Source organism: Coffea arabica, chromosome 11e (assembly GCF_036785885.1).
Source record: "Coffea arabica cultivar ET-39 chromosome 11e, Coffea Arabica ET-39 HiFi, whole genome shotgun sequence".
Classification (NCBI taxonomy): Eukaryota; Viridiplantae; Streptophyta; class Magnoliopsida; order Gentianales; family Rubiaceae; genus Coffea; species Coffea arabica.
In genome coordinates, this window is record NC_092331.1 from 40,113,009 (window position 1) to 40,136,160 (window position 23,152).

The 23,152-nt window shown below is 39.3% G+C and overlaps 18 non-coding genes across 18 annotated transcripts; all 18 read left to right on the forward strand.

Moving 5' to 3' along the window:
• Nucleotides 1–654: 654 nt before the first annotated feature.
• LOC140027627 (5S ribosomal RNA) lies at nucleotides 655–773 on the forward strand. The gene has a single exon (XR_011831575.1). It is a non-coding gene; the product is annotated as a 5S ribosomal RNA (ribosomal RNA).
• A 1,136-nt stretch (nucleotides 774–1,909) lies between these two features.
• Nucleotides 1,910–2,028, forward strand: LOC140027638 (5S ribosomal RNA). Its single transcript, XR_011831586.1, has one exon. It is a non-coding gene; the product is annotated as a 5S ribosomal RNA (ribosomal RNA).
• Nucleotides 2,029–3,163: 1,135 nt separating this feature from the next.
• Nucleotides 3,164–3,282, forward strand: LOC140027649 (5S ribosomal RNA). The gene has a single exon (XR_011831597.1). It is a non-coding gene; the product is annotated as a 5S ribosomal RNA (ribosomal RNA).
• Nucleotides 3,283–4,417: 1,135 nt separating this feature from the next.
• On the forward strand, nucleotides 4,418–4,536 carry LOC140027661 (5S ribosomal RNA). The gene has a single exon (XR_011831608.1). It is a non-coding gene; the product is annotated as a 5S ribosomal RNA (ribosomal RNA).
• A 1,135-nt stretch (nucleotides 4,537–5,671) lies between these two features.
• On the forward strand, nucleotides 5,672–5,790 carry LOC140027672 (5S ribosomal RNA). The gene has a single exon (XR_011831619.1). It is a non-coding gene; the product is annotated as a 5S ribosomal RNA (ribosomal RNA).
• A 1,135-nt stretch (nucleotides 5,791–6,925) lies between these two features.
• Nucleotides 6,926–7,044, forward strand: LOC140027684 (5S ribosomal RNA). The gene has a single exon (XR_011831631.1). It is a non-coding gene; the product is annotated as a 5S ribosomal RNA (ribosomal RNA).
• Nucleotides 7,045–8,179: 1,135 nt separating this feature from the next.
• On the forward strand, nucleotides 8,180–8,298 carry LOC140027695 (5S ribosomal RNA). Its single transcript, XR_011831642.1, has one exon. It is a non-coding gene; the product is annotated as a 5S ribosomal RNA (ribosomal RNA).
• Nucleotides 8,299–9,433: 1,135 nt separating this feature from the next.
• LOC140027706 (5S ribosomal RNA) lies at nucleotides 9,434–9,552 on the forward strand. The gene has a single exon (XR_011831653.1). It is a non-coding gene; the product is annotated as a 5S ribosomal RNA (ribosomal RNA).
• A 1,136-nt stretch (nucleotides 9,553–10,688) lies between these two features.
• Nucleotides 10,689–10,807, forward strand: LOC140027717 (5S ribosomal RNA). Its single transcript, XR_011831664.1, has one exon. It is a non-coding gene; the product is annotated as a 5S ribosomal RNA (ribosomal RNA).
• Nucleotides 10,808–11,941: 1,134 nt separating this feature from the next.
• Nucleotides 11,942–12,060, forward strand: LOC140027728 (5S ribosomal RNA). The gene has a single exon (XR_011831675.1). It is a non-coding gene; the product is annotated as a 5S ribosomal RNA (ribosomal RNA).
• Nucleotides 12,061–13,195: 1,135 nt separating this feature from the next.
• LOC140027739 (5S ribosomal RNA) lies at nucleotides 13,196–13,314 on the forward strand. The gene has a single exon (XR_011831686.1). It is a non-coding gene; the product is annotated as a 5S ribosomal RNA (ribosomal RNA).
• A 1,135-nt stretch (nucleotides 13,315–14,449) lies between these two features.
• Nucleotides 14,450–14,568, forward strand: LOC140027750 (5S ribosomal RNA). Its single transcript, XR_011831697.1, has one exon. It is a non-coding gene; the product is annotated as a 5S ribosomal RNA (ribosomal RNA).
• A 1,136-nt stretch (nucleotides 14,569–15,704) lies between these two features.
• On the forward strand, nucleotides 15,705–15,823 carry LOC140027761 (5S ribosomal RNA). Its single transcript, XR_011831708.1, has one exon. It is a non-coding gene; the product is annotated as a 5S ribosomal RNA (ribosomal RNA).
• A 1,135-nt stretch (nucleotides 15,824–16,958) lies between these two features.
• Nucleotides 16,959–17,077, forward strand: LOC140027772 (5S ribosomal RNA). The gene has a single exon (XR_011831719.1). It is a non-coding gene; the product is annotated as a 5S ribosomal RNA (ribosomal RNA).
• A 1,136-nt stretch (nucleotides 17,078–18,213) lies between these two features.
• LOC140027783 (5S ribosomal RNA) lies at nucleotides 18,214–18,332 on the forward strand. Its single transcript, XR_011831730.1, has one exon. It is a non-coding gene; the product is annotated as a 5S ribosomal RNA (ribosomal RNA).
• Nucleotides 18,333–19,467: 1,135 nt separating this feature from the next.
• On the forward strand, nucleotides 19,468–19,586 carry LOC140027795 (5S ribosomal RNA). The gene has a single exon (XR_011831742.1). It is a non-coding gene; the product is annotated as a 5S ribosomal RNA (ribosomal RNA).
• Nucleotides 19,587–20,721: 1,135 nt separating this feature from the next.
• Nucleotides 20,722–20,840, forward strand: LOC140027806 (5S ribosomal RNA). Its single transcript, XR_011831753.1, has one exon. It is a non-coding gene; the product is annotated as a 5S ribosomal RNA (ribosomal RNA).
• A 1,135-nt stretch (nucleotides 20,841–21,975) lies between these two features.
• On the forward strand, nucleotides 21,976–22,094 carry LOC140027817 (5S ribosomal RNA). Its single transcript, XR_011831764.1, has one exon. It is a non-coding gene; the product is annotated as a 5S ribosomal RNA (ribosomal RNA).
• The last annotated feature ends 1,058 nt before the right edge of the window (nucleotides 22,095–23,152 follow it).

Here is a 23,152-nt window from a genome sequence, read left to right on the forward strand (position 1 = left end):
ACGAATTTATTTAATTTGTGTGAAGTTGAAATTATTATACTTGGACAAATAATATATTATATTATTTTTCACTTTTGTATTGTTTTAATTTATTTTATATTTTGCTTGGGATAAAACACTTTTACGGTGTTTAATTTATTTTAGATTTGATTTGGAATCATTTATTTAAATTTTTATTACTTGATTATGTAATTAGTTTTGTGAGAAATTGATTTTATTAGAAATTACAGTGATAAATTAATAAATTAAAATTAAGTTTCGGGTCATTTCGGGTCGACCCGCCGCCCCGTAAACCTGAAATTTTCGGGTTCGGGTCAGCATACCTGACCCGTCACGGGTTGGCGGGTCGGGGTTCGGGTCAACAGATTTTCTGGCGGGTCTGTTGACCCGAACCCGACCCGCCAACCTGATTTGGACCCGAATTGCCACCCCTAACTGCAAGCGTGAAGGATTGATTTCATGATAATTTAGAGTTGCGGGATGAGGGAAAAAAACAGGGTGCAAATCAATAACAAAAAAAAATTATAAAGTAAATAAATAAAAGGATAAGAGGAAAATGCTTGAATTGACGCTTAAAATGAATTTCGGTCTAGAAAAGCCACACTGCTTCGCAGGACGGGGTAGTTTAAAAGAATAAAGCGAAAGGAACATGGCGGGTGCGATCATACCAGCACTAATGCACCGGATCCCATCAGAACTCCGAAGTTAAGCGTGCTTGGGCGAGAGTAGTACTAGGATGGGTGACCCCCTGGGAAGTCCTCGTGTTGCACCCCTCTCTTTTTTGTTTCGAAATCCAAATTTCCTATTCGTTCTTTATCCTGTAGTAATTTAGCTCCGTCGGAACGATTGCTTAATATTTTGCTTCTTGTCGAAGCGTGAAGGAGGATCTGAAGGCGCGAGACAAATCAGGAACGGTACGGCTCGATCAAAGCCCGGATCGTCGCTCAAATTTGTCGGCGCAAATGTATCACCGCAACTAGGGGTGGCAATTTTCGACACGACCTGAAAACACGACACGAACCTAACACGAAATTAATGGGTTTGGGTTGAGGTTTCGGGAATTCGGGTCAGAATCGGGTTGGACCCGATGAACCCGAAAAGAAAACCGGTCGATTTCGGGTCAACCCGTGGTGACCTGATATGACCCGATATGACCCGTTTACGAATTAAAAATAATTTAATAAACATAAAAATAATTTTATCTAACTAAACTAAGTTATTCTTTTTTTCAAAGGCATTAATTACTTAATCCTAAACGAATTTATTTAATTTGTGTGAAGTTGAAATTATTATACTTGGACAAATAATATATTATATTATTTTTCACTTTTGTATTGTTTTAATTTATTTTATATTTTGCTTGGGATAAAACACTTTTACGGTGTTTAATTTATTTTAGATTTGATTTGGAATCATTTATTTAAATTTTTATTACTTGATTATGTAATTAGTTTTGTGAGAAATTGATTTTATTAGAAATTACAGTGATAAATTAATAAATTAAAATTAAGTTTCGGGTCATTTCGGGTCGACCCGCCGCCCCGTAAACCTGAAATTTTCGGGTTCGGGTCAGCATACCTGACCCGTCACGGGTTGGCGGGTCGGGGTTCGGGTCAACAGATTTTCTGGCGGGTCTGTTGACCCGAACCCGACCCGCCAACCTGATTTGGACCCGAATTGCCACCCCTAACTGCAAGCGTGAAGGATTGATTTCATGATAATTTAGAGTTGCGGGATGAGGGAAAAAAACAGGGTGCAAATCAATAACAAAAAAAAATTATAAAGTAAATAAATAAAAGGATAAGAGGAAAATGCTTGAATTGACGCTTAAAATGAATTTCGGTCTAGAAAAGCCACACTGCTTCGCAGGACGGGGTAGTTTAAAAGAATAAAGCGAAAGGAACATGGCGGGTGCGATCATACCAGCACTAATGCACCGGATCCCATCAGAACTCCGAAGTTAAGCGTGCTTGGGCGAGAGTAGTACTAGGATGGGTGACCCCCTGGGAAGTCCTCGTGTTGCACCCCTCTCTTTTTTGTTTCGAAATCCAAATTTCCTATTCGTTCTTTATCCTGTAGTAATTTAGCTCCGTCGGAACGATTGCTTAATATTTTGCTTCTTGTCGAAGCGTGAAGGAGGATCTGAAGGCGCGAGACAAATCAGGAACGGTACGGCTCGATCAAAGCCCGGATCGTCGCTCAAATTTGTCGGCGCAAATGTATCACCGCAACTAGGGGTGGCAATTTTCGACACGACCTGAAAACACGACACGAACCTAACACGAAATTAATGGGTTTGGGTTGAGGTTTCGGGAATTCGGGTCAGAATCGGGTTGGACCCGATGAACCCGAAAAGAAAACCGGTCGATTTCGGGTCAACCAGTGGTGACCTGATATGACCCGATATGACCCGTTTACGAATTAAAAATAATTTAATAAACATAAAAATAATTTTATCTAACTAAACTAAGTTATTCTTTTTTTCAAAGGCATTAATTACTTAATCCTAAACGAATTTATTTAATTTGTGTGAAGTTGAAATTATTATACTTGGACAAATAATATATTATATTATTTTTCACTTTTGTATTGTTTTAATTTATTTTATATTTTGCTTGGGATAAAACACTTTTACGGTGTTTAATTTATTTTAGATTTGATTTGGAATCATTTATTTAAATTTTTATTACTTGATTATGTAATTAGTTTTGTGAGAAATTGATTTTATTAGAAATTACAGTGATAAATTAATAAATTAAAATTAAGTTTCGGGTCATTTCGGGTCGACCCGCCGCCCCGTAAACCTGAAATTTTCGGGTTCGGGTCAGCATACCTGACCCGTCACGGGTTGGCGGGTCGGGGTTCGGGTCAACAGATTTTCTGGCGGGTCTGTTGACCCGAACCCGACCCGCCAACCTGATTTGGACCCGAATTGCCACCCCTAACTGCAAGCGTGAAGGATTGATTTCATGATAATTTAGAGTTGCGGGATGAGGGAAAAAAACAGGGTGCAAATCAATAACAAAAAAAAATATAAAGTAAATAAATAAAAGGATAAGAGGAAAATGCTTGAATTGACGCTTAAAATGAATTTCGGTCTAGAAAAGCCACACTGCTTCGCAGGACGGGGTAGTTTAAAAGAATAAAGCGAAAGGAACATGGCGGGTGCGATCATACCAGCACTAATGCACCGGATCCCATCAGAACTCCGAAGTTAAGCGTGCTTGGGCGAGAGTAGTACTAGGATGGGTGACCCCCTGGGAAGTCCTCGTGTTGCACCCCTCTCTTTTTTGTTTCGAAATCCAAATTTCCTATTCGTTCTTTATCCTGTAGTAATTTAGCTCCGTCGGAACGATTGCTTAATATTTTGCTTCTTGTCGAAGCGTGAAGGAGGATCTGAAGGCGCGAGACAAATCAGGAACGGTACGGCTCGATCAAAGCCCGGATCGTCGCTCAAATTTGTCGGCGCAAATGTATCACCGCAACTAGGGGTGGCAATTTTCGACACGACCTGAAAACACGACACGAACCTAACACGAAATTAATGGGTTTGGGTTGAGGTTTCGGGAATTCGGGTCAGAATCGGGTTGGACCCGATGAACCCGAAAAGAAAACCGGTCGATTTCGGGTCAACCCGTGGTGACCTGATATGACCCGATATGACCCGTTTACGAATTAAAAATAATTTAATAAACATAAAAATAATTTTATCTAACTAAACTAAGTTATTCTTTTTTTCAAAGGCATTAATTACTTAATCCTAAACGAATTTATTTAATTTGTGTGAAGTTGAAATTATTATACTTGGACAAATAATATATTATATTATTTTTCACTTTTGTATTGTTTTAATTTATTTTATATTTTGCTTGGGATAAAACACTTTTACGGTGTTTAATTTATTTTAGATTTGATTTGGAATCATTTATTTAAATTTTTATTACTTGATTATGTAATTAGTTTTGTGAGAAATTGATTTTATTAGAAATTACAGTGATAAATTAATAAATTAAAATTAAGTTTCGGGTCATTTCGGGTCGACCCGCCGCCCCGTAAACCTGAAATTTTCGGGTTCGGGTCAGCATACCTGACCCGTCACGGGTTGGCGGGTCGGGGTTCGGGTCAACAGATTTTCTGGCGGGTCTGTTGACCCGAACCCGACCCGCCAACCTGATTTGGACCCGAATTGCCACCCCTAACTGCAAGCGTGAAGGATTGATTTCGTGATAATTTAGAGTTGCGGGATGAGGGAAAAAAACAGGGTGCAAATCAATAACAAAAAAAAATATAAAGTAAATAAATAAAAGGATAAGAGGAAAATGATTGAATTGACGCTTAAAATGAATTTCGGTCTAGAAAAGCCACACTGCTTCGCAGGACGGGGTAGTTTAAAAGAATAAAGCGAAAGGAACATGGCGGGTGCGATCATACCAGCACTAATGCACCGGATCCCATCAGAACTCCGAAGTTAAGCGTGCTTGGGCGAGAGTAGTACTAGGATGGGTGACCCCCTGGGAAGTCCTCGTGTTGCACCCCTCTCTTTTTTGTTTCGAAATCCAAATTTCCTATTCGTTCTTTATCCTGTAGTAATTTAGCTCCGTCGGAACGATTGCTTAATATTTTGCTTCTTGTCGAAGCGTGAAGGAGGATCTGAAGGCGCGAGACAAATCAGGAACGGTACGGCTCGATCAAATCCCGGATCGTCGCTCAAATTTGTCGGCGCAAATGTATCACCGCAACTAGGGGTGGCAATTTTCGACACGACCTGAAAACACGACACGAACCTAACACGAAATTAATGGGTTTGGGTTGAGGTTTCGGGAATTCGGGTCAGAATCGGGTTGGACCCGATGAACCCGAAAAGAAAACCGGTCGATTTCGGGTCAACCCGTGGTGACCTGATATGACCCGATATGACCCGTTTACGAATTAAAAATAATTTAATAAACATAAAAATAATTTTATCTAACTAAACTAAGTTATTCTTTTTTTCAAAGGCATTAATTACTTAATCCTAAACGAATTTATTTAATTTGTGTGAAGTTGAAATTATTATACTTGGACAAATAATATATTATATTATTTTTCACTTTTGTATTGTTTTAATTTATTTTATATTTTGCTTGGGATAAAACACTTTTACGGTGTTTAATTTATTTTAGATTTGATTTGGAATCATTTATTTAAATTTTTATTACTTGATTATGTAATTAGTTTTGTGAGAAATTGATTTTATTAGAAATTACAGTGATAAATTAATAAATTAAAATTAAGTTTCGGGTCATTTCGGGTCGACCCGCCGCCCCGTAAACCTGAAATTTTCGGGTTCGGGTCAGCATACCTGACCCGTCACGGGTTGGCGGGTCGGGGTTCGGGTCAACAGAATTTCTGGCGGGTCTGTTGACCCGAACCCGACCCGCCAACCTGATTTGGACCCGAATTGCCACCCCTAACTGCAAGCGTGAAGGATTGATTTCATGATAATTTAGAGTTGCGGGATGAGGGAAAAAAACAGGGTGCAAATCAATAACAAAAAAAAATATAAAGTAAATAAATAAATGGATAAGAGGAAAATGCTTGAATTGACGCTTAAAATGAATTTCGGTCTACAAAACCCACACTGCTTCGCAGGACGGGGTAGTTTAAAAGAATAAAGCGAAAGGAACATGGCGGGTGCGATCATACCAGCACTAATGCACCGGATCCCATCAGAACTCCGAAGTTAAGCGTGCTTGGGCGAGAGTAGTACTAGGATGGGTGACCCCCTGGGAAGTCCTCGTGTTGCACCCCTCTCTTTTTTGTTTCGAAATCCAAATTTCCTATTCGTTCTTTATCCTGTAGTAATTTAGCTCCGTCGGAACGATTGCTTAATATTTTGCTTCTTGTCGAAGCGTGAAGGAGGATCTGAAGGCGCGAGACAAATCAGGAACGGTACGGCTCGATCAAAGCCCGGATCGTCGCTCAAATTTGTCGGCGCAAATGTATCACCGCAACTAGGGGTGGCAATTTTCGACACGACCTGAAAACACGACACGAACCTAACACGAAATTAATGGGTTTGGGTTGAGGTTTCGGGAATTCGGGTCAGAATCGGGTTGGACCCGATGAACCCGAAAAGAAAACCGGTCGATTTCGGGTCAACCCGTGGTGACCTGATATGACCCGATATGACCCGTTTACGAATTAAAAATAATTTAATAAACATAAAAATAATTTTATCTAACTAAACTAAGTTATTCTTTTTTTCAAAGGCATTAATTACTTAATCCTAAACGAATTTATTTAATTTGTGTGAAGTTGAAATTATTATACTTGGACAAATAACATATTATATTATTTTTCACTTTTGTATTGTTTTAATTTATTTTATATTTTGCTTGGGATAAAACACTTTTACGGTGTTTAATTTATTTTAGATTTGATTTGGAATCATTTATTTAAATTTTTATTACTTGATTATGTAATTAGTTTTGTGAGAAATTGATTTTATTAGAAATTACAGTGATAAATTAATAAATTAAAATTAAGTTTCGGGTCATTTCGGGTCGACCCGCCGCCCCGTAAACCTGAAATTTTCGGGTTCGGGTCAGCATACCTGACCCGTCACGGGTTGGCGGGTCGGCGTTCGGGTCAACAGATTTTCTGGCGGGTCTGTTGACCCGAACCCGACCCGCCAACCTGATTTGGACCCGAATTGCCACCCCTAACTGCAAGCGTGAAGGATTGATTTCGTGATAATTTAGAGTTGCGGGATGAGGGAAAAAAACAGGGTGCAAATCAATAACAAAAAAAAATATAAAGTAAATAAATAAAAGGATAAGAGGAAAATGCTTGAATTGACGCTTAAAATGAATTTCGGTCTAGAAAAGCCACACTGCTTCGCAGGACGGGGTAGTTTAAAAGAATAAAGCGAAAGGAACATGGCGGGTGCGATCATACCAGCACTAATGCACCGGATCCCATCAGAACTCCGAAGTTAAGCGTGCTTGGGCGAGAGTAGTACTAGGATGGGTGACCCCCTGGGAAGTCCTCGTGTTGCACCCCTCTCTTTTTTGTTTCGAAATCCAAATTTCCTATTCGTTCTTTATCCTGTAGTAATTTAGCTCCGTCGGAACGATTGCTTAATATTTTGCTTCTTGTCGAAGCGTGAAGGAGGATCTGAAGGCGCGAGACAAATCAGGAACGGTACGGCTCGATCAAAGCCCGGATCGTCGCTCAAATTTGTCGGCGCAAATGTATCACCGCAACTAGGGGTGGCAATTTTCGACACGACCTGAAAACACGACACGAACCTAACACGAAATTAATGGGTTTGGGTTGAGGTTTCGGGAATTCGGGTCAGAATCGGGTTGGACCCGATGAACCCGAAAAGAAAACCGGTCGATTTCGGGTCAACCAGTGGTGACCTGATATGACCCGATATGACCCGTTTACGAATTAAAAATAATTTAATAAACATAAAAATAATTTTATCTAACTAAACTAAGTTATTCTTTTTTTCAAAGGCATTAATTACTTAATCCTAAACGAATTTATTTAATTTGTGTGAAGTTGAAATTATTATACTTGGACAAATAATATATTATATTATTTTTCACTTTTGTATTGTTTTAATTTATTTTATATTTTGCTTGGGATAAAACACTTTTACGGTGTTTAATTTATTTTAGATTTGATTTGGAATCATTTATTTAAATTTTTATTACTTGATTATGTAATTAGTTTTGTGAGAAATTGATTTTATTAGAAATTACAGTGATAAATTAATAAATTAAAATTAAGTTTCGGGTCATTTCGGGTCGACCCGCCGCCCCGTAAACCTGAAATTTTCGGGTTCGGGTCAGCATACCTGACCCGTCACGGGTTGGCGGGTCGGGGTTCGGGTCAACAGATTTTCTGGCGGGTCTGTTGACCCGAACCCGACCCGCCAACCTGATTTGGACCCGAATTGCCACCCCTAACTGCAAGCGTGAAGGATTGATTTCATGATAATTTAGAGTTGCGGGATGAGGGAAAAAAACAGGGTGCAAATCAATAACAAAAAAAAATATAAAGTAAATAAATAAAAGGATAAGAGGAAAATGCTTGAATTGACGCTTAAAATGAATTTCGGTCTAGAAAAGCCACACTGCTTCGCAGGACGGGGTAGTTTAAAAGAATAAAGCGAAAGGAACATGGCGGGTGCGATCATACCAGCACTAATGCACCGGATCCCATCAGAACTCCGAAGTTAAGCGTGCTTGGGCGAGAGTAGTACTAGGATGGGTGACCCCCTGGGAAGTCCTCGTGTTGCACCCCTCTCTTTTTTGTTTCGAAATCCAAATTTCCTATTCGTTCTTTATCCTGTAGTAATTTAGCTCCGTCGGAACGATTGCTTAATATTTTGCTTCTTGTCGAAGCGTGAAGGAGGATCTGAAGGCGCGAGACAAATCAGGAACGGTACGGCTCGATCAAAGCCCGGATCGTCGCTCAAATTTGTCGGCGCAAATGTATCACCGCAACTAGGGGTGGCAATTTTCGACACGACCTGAAAACACGACACGAACCTAACACGAAATTAATGGGTTTGGGTTGAGGTTTCGGGAATTCGGGTCAGAATCGGGTTGGACCCGATGAACCCGAAAAGAAAACCGGTCGATTTCGGGTCAACCCGTGGTGACCTGATATGACCCGATATGACCCGTTTACGAATTAAAAATAATTTAATAAACATAAAAATAATTTTATCTAACTAAACTAAGTTATTCTTTTTTTCAAAGGCATTAATTACTTAATCCTAAACGAATTTATTTAATTTGTGTGAAGTTGAAATTATTATACTTGGACAAATAATATATTATATTATTTTTCACTTTTGTATTGTTTTAATTTATTTTATATTTTGCTTGGGATAAAACACTTTTACGGTGTTTAATTTATTTTAGATTTGATTTGGAATCATTTATTTAAATTTTTATTACTTGATTATGTAATTAGTTTTGTGAGAAATTGATTTTATTAGAAATTACAGTGATAAATTAATAAATTAAAATTAAGTTTCGGGTCATTTCGGGTCGACCCGCCGCCCCGTAAACCTGAAATTTTCGGGTTCGGGTCAGCATACCTGACCCGTCACGGGTTGGCGGGTCGGGGTTCGGGTCAACAGAATTTCTGGCGGGTCTGTTGACCCGAACCCGACCCGCCAACCTGATTTGGACCCGAATTGCCACCCCTAACTGCAAGCGTGAAGGATTGATTTCATGATAATTTAGAGTTGCGGGATGAGGGAAAAAAACAGGGTGCAAATCAATAACAAAAAAAAATATAAAGTAAATAAATAAAAGGATAAGAGGAAAATGCTTGAATTGACGCTTAAAATGAATTTCGGTCTAGAAAAGCCACACTGCTTCGCAGGACGGGGTAGTTTAAAAGAATAAAGCGAAAGGAACATGGCGGGTGCGATCATACCAGCACTAATGCACCGGATCCCATCAGAACTCCGAAGTTAAGCGTGCTTGGGCGAGAGTAGTACTAGGATGGGTGACCCCCTGGGAAGTCCTCGTGTTGCACCCCTCTCTTTTTTGTTTCGAAATCCAAATTTCCTATTCGTTCTTTATCCTGTAGTAATTTAGCTCCGTCGGAACGATTGCTTAATAGTTTGCTTCTTGTCGAAGCGTGAAGGAGGATCTGAAGGCGCGAGACAAATCAGGAACGGTACGGCTCGATCAAAGCCCGGATCGTCGCTCAAATTTGTCGGCGCAAATGTATCACCGCAACTAGGGGTGGCAATTTTCGACACGACCTGAAAACACGACACGAACCTAACACGAAATTAATGGGTTTGGGTTGAGGTTTCGGGAATTCGGGTCAGAATCGGGTTGGACCCGATGAACCCGAAAAGAAAACCGGTCGATTTCGGGTCAACCCGTGGTGACCTGATATGACCCGATATGACCCGTTTACGAATTAAAAATAATTTAATAAACATAAAAATAATTTTATCTAACTAAACTAAGTTATTCTTTTTTTCAAAGGCATTAATTACTTAATCCTAAACGAATTTATTTAATTTGTGTGAAGTTGAAATTATTATACTTGGACAAATAACATATTATATTATTTTTCACTTTTGTATTGTTTTAATTTATTTTATATTTTGCTTGGGATAAAACACTTTTACGGTGTTTAATTTATTTTAGATTTGATTTGGAATCATTTATTTAAATTTTTATTACTTGATTATGTAATTAGTTTTGTGAGAAATTGATTTTATTAGAAATTACAGTGATAAATTAATAAATTAAAATTAAGTTTCGGGTCATTTCGGGTCGACCCGCCGCCCCGTAAACCTGAAATTTTCGGGTTCGGGTCAGCATACCTGACCCGTCACGGGTTGGCGGGTCGGGGTTCGGGTCAACAGATTTTCTGGCGGGTCTGTTGACCCGAACCCGACCCGCCAACCTGATTTGGACCCGAATTGCCACCCCTAACTGCAAGCGTGAAGGATTGATTTCATGATAATTTAGAGTTGCGGGATGAGGGAAAAAAACAGGGTGCAAATCAATAACAAAAAAAAATTATAAAGTAAATAAATAAAAGGATAAGAGGAAAATGCTTGAATTGACGCTTAAAATGAATTTCGGTCTAGAAAAGCCACACTGCTTCGCAGGACGGGGTAGTTTAAAAGAATAAAGCGAAAGGAACATGGCGGGTGCGATCATACCAGCACTAATGCACCGGATCCCATCAGAACTCCGAAGTTAAGCGTGCTTGGGCGAGAGTAGTACTAGGATGGGTGACCCCCTGGGAAGTCCTCGTGTTGCACCCCTCTCTTTTTTGTTTCGAAATCCAAATTTCCTATTCGTTCTTTATCCTGTAGTAATTTAGCTCCGTCGGAACGATTGCTTAATATTTTGCTTCTTGTCGAAGCGTGAAGGAGGATCTGAAGGCGCGAGACAAATCAGGAACGGTACGGCTCGATCAAAGCCCGGATCGTCGCTCAAATTTGTCGGCGCAAATGTATCACCGCAACTAGGGGTGGCAATTTTCGACACGACCTGAAAACACGACACGAACCTAACACGAAATTAATGGGTTTGGGTTGAGGTTTCGGGAATTCGGGTCAGAATCGGGTTGGACCCGATGAACCCGAAAAGAAAACCGGTCGATTTCGGGTCAACCCGTGGTGACCTGATATGACCCGATATGACCCGTTTACGAATTAAAAATAATTTAATAAACATAAAAATAATTTTATCTAACTAAACTAAGTTATTCTTTTTTTCAAAGGCATTAATTACTTAATCCTAAACGAATTTATTTAATTTGTGTGAAGTTGAAATTATTATACTTGGACAAATAATATATTATATTATTTTTCACTTTTGTATTGTTTTAATTTATTTTATATTTTGCTTGGGATAAAACACTTTTACGGTGTTTAATTTATTTTAGATTTGATTTGGAATCATTTATTTAAATTTTTATTACTTGATTATGTAATTAGTTTTGTGAGAAATTGATTTTATTAGAAATTACAGTGATAAATTAATAAATTAAATTAAGTTTCGGGTCATTTCGGGTCGACCCGCCGCCCCGTAAACCTGAAATTTTCGGGTTCGGGTCAGCATACCTGACCCGTCACGGGTTGGCGGGTCGGGGTTCGGGTCAACAGAATTTCTGGCGGGTCTGTTGACCCGAACCCGACCCGCCAACCTGATTTGGACCCGAATTGCCACCCCTAACTGCAAGCGTGAAGGATTGATTTCATGATAATTTAGAGTTGCGGGATGAGGGAAAAAAACAGGGTGCAAATCAATAACAAAAAAAAATATAAAGTAAATAAATAAATGGATAAGAGGAAAATGCTTGAATTGACGCTTAAAATGAATTTCGGTCTACAAAACCCACACTGCTTCGCAGGACGGGGTAGTTTAAAAGAATAAAGCGAAAGGAACATGGCGGGTGCGATCATACCAGCACTAATGCACCGGATCCCATCAGAACTCCGAAGTTAAGCGTGCTTGGGCGAGAGTAGTACTAGGATGGGTGACCCCCTGGGAAGTCCTCGTGTTGCACCCCTCTCTTTTTTGTTTCGAAATCCAAATTTCCTATTCGTTCTTTATCCTGTAGTAATTTAGCTCCGTCGGAACGATTGCTTAATATTTTGCTTCTTGTCGAAGCGTGAAGGAGGATCTGAAGGCGCGAGACAAATCAGGAACGGTACGGCTCGATCAAAGCCCGGATCGTCGCTCAAATTTGTCGGCGCAAATGTATCACCGCAACTAGGGGTGGCAATTTTCGACACGACCTGAAAACACGACACGAACCTAACACGAAATTAATGGGTTTGGGTTGAGGTTTCGGGAATTCGGGTCAGAATCGGGTTGGACCCGATGAACCCGAAAAGAAAACCGGTCGATTTCGGGTCAACCCGTGGTGACCTGATATGACCCGATATGACCCGTTTACGAATTAAAAATAATTTAATAAACATAAAAATAATTTTATCTAACTAAACTAAGTTATTCTTTTTTTCAAAGGCATTAATTACTTAATCCTAAACGAATTTATTTAATTTGTGTGAAGTTGAAATTATTATACTTGGACAAATAACATATTATATTATTTTTCACTTTTGTATTGTTTTAATTTATTTTATATTTTGCTTGGGATAAAACACTTTTACGGTGTTTAATTTATTTTAGATTTGATTTGGAATCATTTATTTAAATTTTTATTACTTGATTATGTAATTAGTTTTGTGAGAAATTGATTTTATTAGAAATTACAGTGATAAATTAATAAATTAAAATTAAGTTTCGGGTCATTTCGGGTCGACCCGCCGCCCCGTAAACCTGAAATTTTCGGGTTCGGGTCAGCATACCTGACCCGTCACGGGTTGGCGGGTCGGCGTTCGGGTCAACAGATTTTCTGGCGGGTCTGTTGACCCGAACCCGACCCGCCAACCTGATTTGGACCCGAATTGCCACCCCTAACTGCAAGCGTGAAGGATTGATTTCGTGATAATTTAGAGTTGCGGGATGAGGGAAAAAAACAGGGTGCAAATCAATAACAAAAAAAAATATAAAGTAAATAAATAAAAGGATAAGAGGAAAATGCTTGAATTGACGCTTAAAATGAATTTCGGTCTAGAAAAGCCACACTGCTTCGCAGGACGGGGTAGTTTAAAAGAATAAAGCGAAAGGAACATGGCGGGTGCGATCATACCAGCACTAATGCACCGGATCCCATCAGAACTCCGAAGTTAAGCGTGCTTGGGCGAGAGTAGTACTAGGATGGGTGACCCCCTGGGAAGTCCTCGTGTTGCACCCCTCTCTTTTTTGTTTCGAAATCCAAATTTCCTATTCGTTCTTTATCCTGTAGTAATTTAGCTCCGTCGGAACGATTGCTTAATATTTTGCTTCTTGTCGAAGCGTGAAGGAGGATCTGAAGGCGCGAGACAAATCAGGAACGGTACGGCTCGATCAAAGCCCGGATCGTCGCTCAAATTTGTCGGCGCAAATGTATCACCGCAACTAGGGGTGGCAATTTTCGACACGACCTGAAAACACGACACGAACCTAACACGAAATTAATGGGTTTGGGTTGAGGTTTCGGGAATTCGGGTCAGAATCGGGTTGGACCCGATGAACCCGAAAAGAAAACCGGTCGATTTCGGGTCAACCCGTGGTGACCTGATATGACCCGATATGACCCGTTTACGAATTAAAAATAATTTAATAAACATAAAAATAATTTTATCTAACTAAACTAAGTTATTCTTTTTTTCAAAGGCATTAATTACTTAATCCTAAACGAATTTATTTAATTTGTGTGAAGTTGAAATTATTATACTTGGACAAATAATATATTATATTATTTTTCACTTTTGTATTGTTTTAATTTATTTTATATTTTGCTTGGGATAAAACACTTTTACGGTGTTTAATTTATTTTAGATTTGATTTGGAATCATTTATTTAAATTTTTATTACTTGATTATGTAATTAGTTTTGTGAGAAATTGATTTTATTAGAAATTACAGTGATAAATTAATAAATTAAAATTAAGTTTCGGGTCATTTCGGGTCGACCCGCCGCCCCGTAAACCTGAAATTTTCGGGTTCGGGTCAGCATACCTGACCCGTCACGGGTTGGCGGGTCGGGGTTCGGGTCAACAGATTTTCTGGCGGGTCTGTTGACCCGAACCCGACCCGCCAACCTGATTTGGACCCGAATTGCCACCCCTAACTGCAAGCGTGAAGGATTGATTTCGTGATAATTTAGAGTTGCGGGATGAGGGAAAAAAACAGGGTGCAAATCAATAACAAAAAAAAATATAAAGTAAATAAATAAAAGGATAAGAGGAAAATGATTGAATTGACGCTTAAAATGAATTTCGGTCTAGAAAAGCCACACTGCTTCGCAGGACGGGGTAGTTTAAAAGAATAAAGCGAAAGGAACATGGCGGGTGCGATCATACCAGCACTAATGCACCGGATCCCATCAGAACTCCGAAGTTAAGCGTGCTTGGGCGAGAGTAGTACTAGGATGGGTGACCCCCTGGGAAGTCCTCGTGTTGCACCCCTCTCTTTTTTGTTTCGAAATCCAAATTTCCTATTCGTTCTTTATCCTGTAGTAATTTAGCTCCGTCGGAACGATTGCTTAATATTTTGCTTCTTGTCGAAGCGTGAAGGAGGATCTGAAGGCGCGAGACAAATCAGGAACGGTACGGCTCGATCAAAGCCCGGATCGTCGCTCAAATTTGTCGGCGCAAATGTATCACCGCAACTAGGGGTGGCAATTTTCGACACGACCTGAAAACACGACACGAACCTAACACGAAATTAATGGGTTTGGGTTGAGGTTTCGGGAATTCGGGTCAGAATCGGGTTGGACCCGATGAACCCGAAAAGAAAACCGGTCGATTTCGGGTCAACCCGTGGTGACCTGATATGACCCGATATGACCCGTTTACGAATTAAAAATAATTTAATAAACATAAAAATAATTTTATCTAACTAAACTAAGTTATTCTTTTTTTCAAAGGCATTAATTACTTAATCCTAAACGAATTTATTTAATTTGTGTGAAGTTGAAATTATTATACTTGGACAAATAACATATTATATTATTTTTCACTTTTGTATTGTTTTAATTTATTTTATATTTTGCTTGGGATAAAACACTTTTACGGTGTTTAATTTATTTTAGATTTGATTTGGAATCATTTATTTAAATTTTTATTACTTGATTATGTAATTAGTTTTGTGAGAAATTGATTTTATTAGAAATTACAGTGATAAATTAATAAATTAAAATTAAGTTTCGGGTCATTTCGGGTCGACCCGCCGCCCCGTAAACCTGAAATTTTCGGGTTCGGGTCAGCATACCTGACCCGTCACGGGTTGGCGGGTCGGGGTTCGGGTCAACAGATTTTCTGGCGGGTCTGTTGACCCGAACCCGACCCGCCAACCTGATTTGGACCCGAATTGCCACCCCTAACTGCAAGCGTGAAGGATTGATTTCATGATAATTTAGAGTTGCGGGATGAGGGAAAAAAACAGGGTGCAAATCAATAACAAAAAAAAATTATAAAGTAAATAAATAAAAGGATAAGAGGAAAATGCTTGAATTGACGCTTAAAATGAATTTCGGTCTAGAAAAGCCACACTGCTTCGCAGGACGGGGTAGTTTAAAAGAATAAAGCGAAAGGAACATGGCGGGTGCGATCATACCAGCACTAATGCACCGGATCCCATCAGAACTCCGAAGTTAAGCGTGCTTGGGCGAGAGTAGTACTAGGATGGGTGACCCCCTGGGAAGTCCTCGTGTTGCACCCCTCTCTTTTTTGTTTCGAAATCCAAATTTCCTATTCGTTCTTTATCCTGTAGTAATTTAGCTCCGTCGGAACGATTGCTTAATATTTTGCTTCTTGTCGAAGCGTGAAGGAGGATCTGAAGGCGCGAGACAAATCAGGAACGGTACGGCTCGATCAAAGCCCGGATCGTCGCTCAAATTTGTCGGCGCAAATGTATCACCGCAACTAGGGGTGGCAATTTTCGACACGACCTGAAAACACGACACGAACCTAACACGAAATTAATGGGTTTGGGTTGAGGTTTCGGGAATTCGGGTCAGAATCGGGTTGGACCCGATGAACCCGAAAAGAAAACCGGTCGATTTCGGGTCAACCCGTGGTGACCTGATATGACCCGATATGACCCGTTTACGAATTAAAAATAATTTAATAAACATAAAAATAATTTTATCTAACTAAACTAAGTTATTCTTTTTTTCAAAGGCATTAATTACTTAATCCTAAACGAATTTATTTAATTTGTGTGAAGTTGAAATTATTATACTTGGACAAATAATATATTATATTATTTTTCACTTTTGTATTGTTTTAATTTATTTTATATTTTGCTTGGGATAAAACACTTTTACGGTGTTTAATTTATTTTAGATTTGATTTGGAATCATTTATTTAAATTTTTATTACTTGATTATGTAATTAGTTTTGTGAGAAATTGATTTTATTAGAAATTACAGTGATAAATTAATAAATTAAAATTAAGTTTCGGGTCATTTCGGGTCGACCCGCCGCCCCGTAAACCTGAAATTTTCGGGTTCGGGTCAGCATACCTGACCCGTCACGGGTTGGCGGGTCGGGGTTCGGGTCAACAGATTTTCTGGCGGGTCTGTTGACCCGAACCCGACCCGCCAACCTGATTTGGACCCGAATTGCCACCCCTAACTGCAAGCGTGAAGGATTGATTTCATGATAATTTAGAGTTGCGGGATGAGGGAAAAAAACAGGGTGCAAATCAATAACAAAAAAAAATATAAAGTAAATAAATAAAAGGATAAGAGGAAAATGCTTGAATTGACGCTTAAAATGAATTTCGGTCTAGAAAAGCCACACTGCTTCGCAGGACGGGGTAGTTTAAAAGAATAAAGCGAAAGGAACATGGCGGGTGCGATCATACCAGCACTAATGCACCGGATCCCATCAGAACTCCGAAGTTAAGCGTGCTTGGGCGAGAGTAGTACTAGGATGGGTGACCCCCTGGGAAGTCCTCGTGTTGCACCCCTCTCTTTTTTGTTTCGAAATCCAAATTTCCTATTCGTTCTTTATCCTGTAGTAATTTAGCTCCGTCGGAACGATTGCTTAATATTTTGCTTCTTGTCGAAGCGTGAAGGAGGATCTGAAGGCGCGAGACAAATCAGGAACGGTACGGCTCGATCAAAGCCCGGATCGTCGCTCAAATTTGTCGGCGCAAATGTATCACCGCAACTAGGGGTGGCAATTTTCGACACGACCTGAAAACACGACACGAACCTAACACGAAATTAATGGGTTTGGGTTGAGGTTTCGGGAATTCGGGTCAGAATCGGGTTGGACCCGATGAACCCGAAAAGAAAACCGGTCGATTTCGGGTCAACCCGTGGTGACCTGATATGACCCGATATGACCCGTTTACGAATTAAAAATAATTTAATAAACATAAAAATAATTTTATCTAACTAAACTAAGTTATTCTTTTTTTCAAAGGCATTAATTACTTAATCCTAAACGAATTTATTTAATTTGTGTGAAGTTGAAATTATTATACTTGGACAAATAATATATTATATTATTTTTCACTTTTGTATTGTTTTAATTTATTTTATATTTTGCTTGGGATAAAACACTTTTACGGTGTTTAATTTATTTTAGATTTGATTTGGAATCATTTATTTAAATTTTTATTACTTGATTATGTAATTAGTTTTGTGAGAAATTGATTTTATTAGAAATTACAGTGATAAATTAATAAATTAAAATTAAGTTTCGGGTCATTTCGGGTCGACCCGCCGCCCCGTAAACCTGAAATTTTCGGGTTCGGGTCAGCATACCTGACCCGTCACGGGTTGGCGGGTCGGGGTTCGGGTCAACAGATTTTCTGGCGGGTCTGTTGACCCGAACCCGACCCGCCAACCTGATTTGGACCCGAATTGCCACCCCTAACTGCAAGCGTGAAGGATTGATTTCATGATAATTTAGAGTTGCGGGATGAGGGAAAAAAACAGGGTGCAAATCAATAACAAAAAAAAATTATAAAGTAAATAAATAAAAGGATAAGAGGAAAATGCTTGAATTGACGCTTAAAATGAATTTCGGTCTAGAAAAGCCACACTGCTTCGCAGGACGGGGTAGTTTAAAAGAATAAAGCGAAAGGAACATGGCGGGTGCGATCATACCAGCACTAATGCACCGGATCCCATCAGAACTCCGAAGTTAAGCGTGCTTGGGCGAGAGTAGTACTAGGATGGGTGACCCCCTGGGAAGTCCTCGTGTTGCACCCCTCTCTTTTTTGTTTCGAAATCCAAATTTCCTATTCGTTCTTTATCCTGTAGTAATTTAGCTCCGTCGGAACGATTGCTTAATATTTTGCTTCTTGTCGAAGCGTGAAGGAGGATCTGAAGGCGCGAGACAAATCAGGAACGGTACGGCTCGATCAAAGCCCGGATCGTCGCTCAAATTTGTCGGCGCAAATGTATCACCGCAACTAGGGGTGGCAATTTTCGACACGACCTGAAAACACGACACGAACCTAACACGAAATTAATGGGTTTGGGTTGAGGTTTCGGGAATTCGGGTCAGAATCGGGTTGGACCCGATGAACCCGAAAAGAAAACCGGTCGATTTCGGGTCAACCCGTGGTGACCTGATATGACCCGATATGACCCGTTTACGAATTAAAAATAATTTAATAAACATAAAAATAATTTTATCTAACTAAACTAAGTTATTCTTTTTTTCAAAGGCATTAATTACTTAATCCTAAACGAATTTATTTAATTTGTGTGAAGTTGAAATTATTATACTTGGACAAATAATATATTATATTATTTTTCACTTTTGTATTGTTTTAATTTATTTTATATTTTGCTTGGGATAAAACACTTTTACGGTGTTTAATTTATTTTAGATTTGATTTGGAATCATTTATTTAAATTTTTATTACTTGATTATGTAATTAGTTTTGTGAGAAATTGATTTTATTAGAAATTACAGTGATAAATTAATAAATTAAAATTAAGTTTCGGGTCATTTCGGGTCGACCCGCCGCCCCGTAAACCTGAAATTTTCGGGTTCGGGTCAGCATACCTGACCCGTCACGGGTTGGCGGGTCGGGGTTCGGGTCAACAGATTTTCTGGCGGGTCTGTTGACCCGAACCCGACCCGCCAACCTGATTTGGACCCGAATTGCCACCCCTAACTGCAAGCGTGAAGGATTGATTTCATGATAATTTAGAGTTGCGGGATGAGGGAAAAAAACAGGGTGCAAATCAATAACAAAAAAAAATATAAAGTAAATAAATAAAAGGATAAGAGGAAAATGCTTGAATTGACGCTTAAAATGAATTTCGGTCTAGAAAAGCCACACTGCTTCGCAGGACGGGGTAGTTTAAAAGAATAAAGCGAAAGGAACATGGCGGGTGCGATCATACCAGCACTAATGCACCGGATCCCATCAGAACTCCGAAGTTAAGCGTGCTTGGGCGAGAGTAGTACTAGGATGGGTGACCCCCTGGGAAGTCCTCGTGTTGCACCCCTCTCTTTTTTGTTTCGAAATCCAAATTTCCTATTCGTTCTTTATCCTGTAGTAATTTAGCTCCGTCGGAACGATTGCTTAATATTTTGCTTCTTGTCGAAGCGTGAAGGAGGATCTGAAGGCGCGAGACAAATCAGGAACGGTACGGCTCGATCAAAGCCCGGATCGTCGCTCAAATTTGTCGGCGCAAATGTATCACCGCAACTAGGGGTGGCAATTTTCGACACGACCTGAAAACACGACACGAACCTAACACGAAATTAATGGGTTTGGGTTGAGGTTTCGGGAATTCGGGTCAGAATCGGGTTGGACCCGATGAACCCGAAAAGAAAACCGGTCGATTTCGGGTCAACCCGTGGTGACCTGATATGACCCGATATGACCCGTTTACGAATTAAAAATAATTTAATAAACATAAAAATAATTTTATCTAACTAAACTAAGTTATTCTTTTTTTCAAAGGCATTAATTACTTAATCCTAAACGAATTTATTTAATTTGTGTGAAGTTGAAATTATTATACTTGGACAAATAATATATTATATTATTTTTCACTTTTGTATTGTTTTAATTTATTTTATATTTTGCTTGGGATAAAACACTTTTACGGTGTTTAATTTATTTTAGATTTGATTTGGAATCATTTATTTAAATTTTTATTACTTGATTATGTAATTAGTTTTGTGAGAAATTGATTTTATTAGAAATTACAGTGATAAATTAATAAATTAAAATTAAGTTTCGGGTCATTTCGGGTCGACCCGCCGCCCCGTAAACCTGAAATTTTCGGGTTCGGGTCAGCATACCTGACCCGTCACGGGTTGGCGGGTCGGGGTTCGGGTCAACAGAATTTCTGGCGGGTCTGTTGACCCGAACCCGACCCGCCAACCTGATTTGGACCCGAATTGCCACCCCTAACTGCAAGCGTGAAGGATTGATTTCATGATAATTTAGAGTTGCGGGATGAGGGAAAAAAACAGGGTGCAAATCAATAACAAAAAAAAATATAAAGTAAATAAATAAAAGGATAAGAGGAAAATGCTTGAATTGACGCTTAAAATGAATTTCGGTCTAGAAAAGCCACACTGCTTCGCAGGACGGGGTAGTTTAAAAGAATAAAGCGAAAGGAACATGGCGGGTGCGATCATACCAGCACTAATGCACCGGATCCCATCAGAACTCCGAAGTTAAGCGTGCTTGGGCGAGAGTAGTACTAGGATGGGTGACCCCCTGGGAAGTCCTCGTGTTGCACCCCTCTCTTTTTTGTTTCGAAATCCAAATTTCCTATTCGTTCTTTATCCTGTAGTAATTTAGCTCCGTCGGAACGATTGCTTAATAGTTTGCTTCTTGTCGAAGCGTGAAGGAGGATCTGAAGGCGCGAGACAAATCAGGAACGGTACGGCTCGATCAAAGCCCGGATCGTCGCTCAAATTTGTCGGCGCAAATGTATCACCGCAACTAGGGGTGGCAATTTTCGACACGACCTGAAAACACGACACGAACCTAACACGAAATTAATGGGTTTGGGTTGAGGTTTCGGGAATTCGGGTCAGAATCGGGTTGGACCCGATGAACCCGAAAAGAAAACCGGTCGATTTCGGGTCAACCCGTGGTGACCTGATATGACCCGATATGACCCGTTTACGAATTAAAAATAATTTAATAAACATAAAAATAATTTTATCTAACTAAACTAAGTTATTCTTTTTTTCAAAGGCATTAATTACTTAATCCTAAACGAATTTATTTAATTTGTGTGAAGTTGAAATTATTATACTTGGACAAATAATATATTATATTATTTTTCACTTTTGTATTGTTTTAATTTATTTTATATTTTGCTTGGGATAAAACACTTTTACGGTGTTTAATTTATTTTAGATTTGATTTGGAATCATTTATTTAAATTTTTATTACTTGATTATGTAATTAGTTTTGTGAGAAATTGATTTTATTAGAAATTACAGTGATAAATTAATAAATTAAAATTAAGTTTCGGGTCATTTCGGGTCGACCCGCCGCCCCGTAAACCTGAAATTTTCGGGTTCGGGTCAGCATACCTGACCCGTCACGGGTTGGCGGGTCGGGGTTCGGGTCAACAGATTTTCTGGCGGGTCTGTTGACCCGAACCCGACCCGCCAACCTGATTTGGACCCGAATTGCCACCCCTAACTGCAAGCGTGAAGGATTGATTTCGTGATAATTTAGAGTTGCGGGATGAGGGAAAAAAACAGGGTGCAAATCAATAACAAAAAAAAATATAAAGTAAATAAATAAAAGGATAAGAGGAAAATGATTGAATTGACGCTTAAAATGAATTTCGGTCTAGAAAAGCCACACTGCTTCGCAGGACGGGGTAGTTTAAAAGAATAAAGCGAAAGGAACATGGCGGGTGCGATCATACCAGCACTAATGCACCGGATCCCATCAGAACTCCGAAGTTAAGCGTGCTTGGGCGAGAGTAGTACTAGGATGGGTGACCCCCTGGGAAGTCCTCGTGTTGCACCCCTCTCTTTTTTGTTTCGAAATCCAAATTTCCTATTCGTTCTTTATCCTGTAGTAATTTAGCTCCGTCGGAACGATTGCTTAATATTTTGCTTCTTGTCGAAGCGTGAAGGAGGATCTGAAGGCGCGAGACAAATCAGGAACGGTACGGCTCGATCAAAGCCCGGATCGTCGCTCAAATTTGTCGGCGCAAATGTATCACCGCAACTAGGGGTGGCAATTTTCGACACGACCTGAAAACACGACACGAACCTAACACGAAATTAATGGGTTTGGGTTGAGGTTTCGGGAATTCGGGTCAGAATCGGGTTGGACCCGATGAACCCGAAAAGAAAACCGGTCGATTTCGGGTCAACCCGTGGTGACCTGATATGACCCGATATGACCCGTTTACGAATTAAAAATAATTTAATAAACATAAAAATAATTTTATCTAACTAAACTAAGTTATTCTTTTTTTCAAAGGCATTAATTACTTAATCCTAAACGAATTTATTTAATTTGTGTGAAGTTGAAATTATTATACTTGGACAAATAATATATTATATTATTTTTCACTTTTGTATTGTTTTAATTTATTTTATATTTTGCTTGGGATAAAACACTTTTACGGTGTTTAATTTATTTTAGATTTGATTTGGAATCATTTATTTAAATTTTTATTACTTGATTATGTAATTAGTTTTGTGAGAAATTGATTTTATTAGAAATTACAGTGATAAATTAATAAATTAAAATTAAGTTTCGGGTCATTTCGGGTCGACCCGCCGCCCCGTAAACCTGAAATTTTCGGGTTCGGGTCAGCATACCTGACCCGTCACGGGTTGGCGGGTCGGGGTTCGGGTCAACAGAATTTCTGGCGGGTCTGTTGACCCGAACCCGACCCGCCAACCTGATTTGGACCCGAATTGCCACCCCTAACTGCAAGCGTGAAGGATTGATTTCATGATAATTTAGAGTTGCGGGATGAGGGAAAAAAACAGGGTGCAAATCAATAACAAAAAAAAATATAAAGTAAATAAATAAATGGATAAGAGGAAAATGCTTGAATTGACGCTTAAA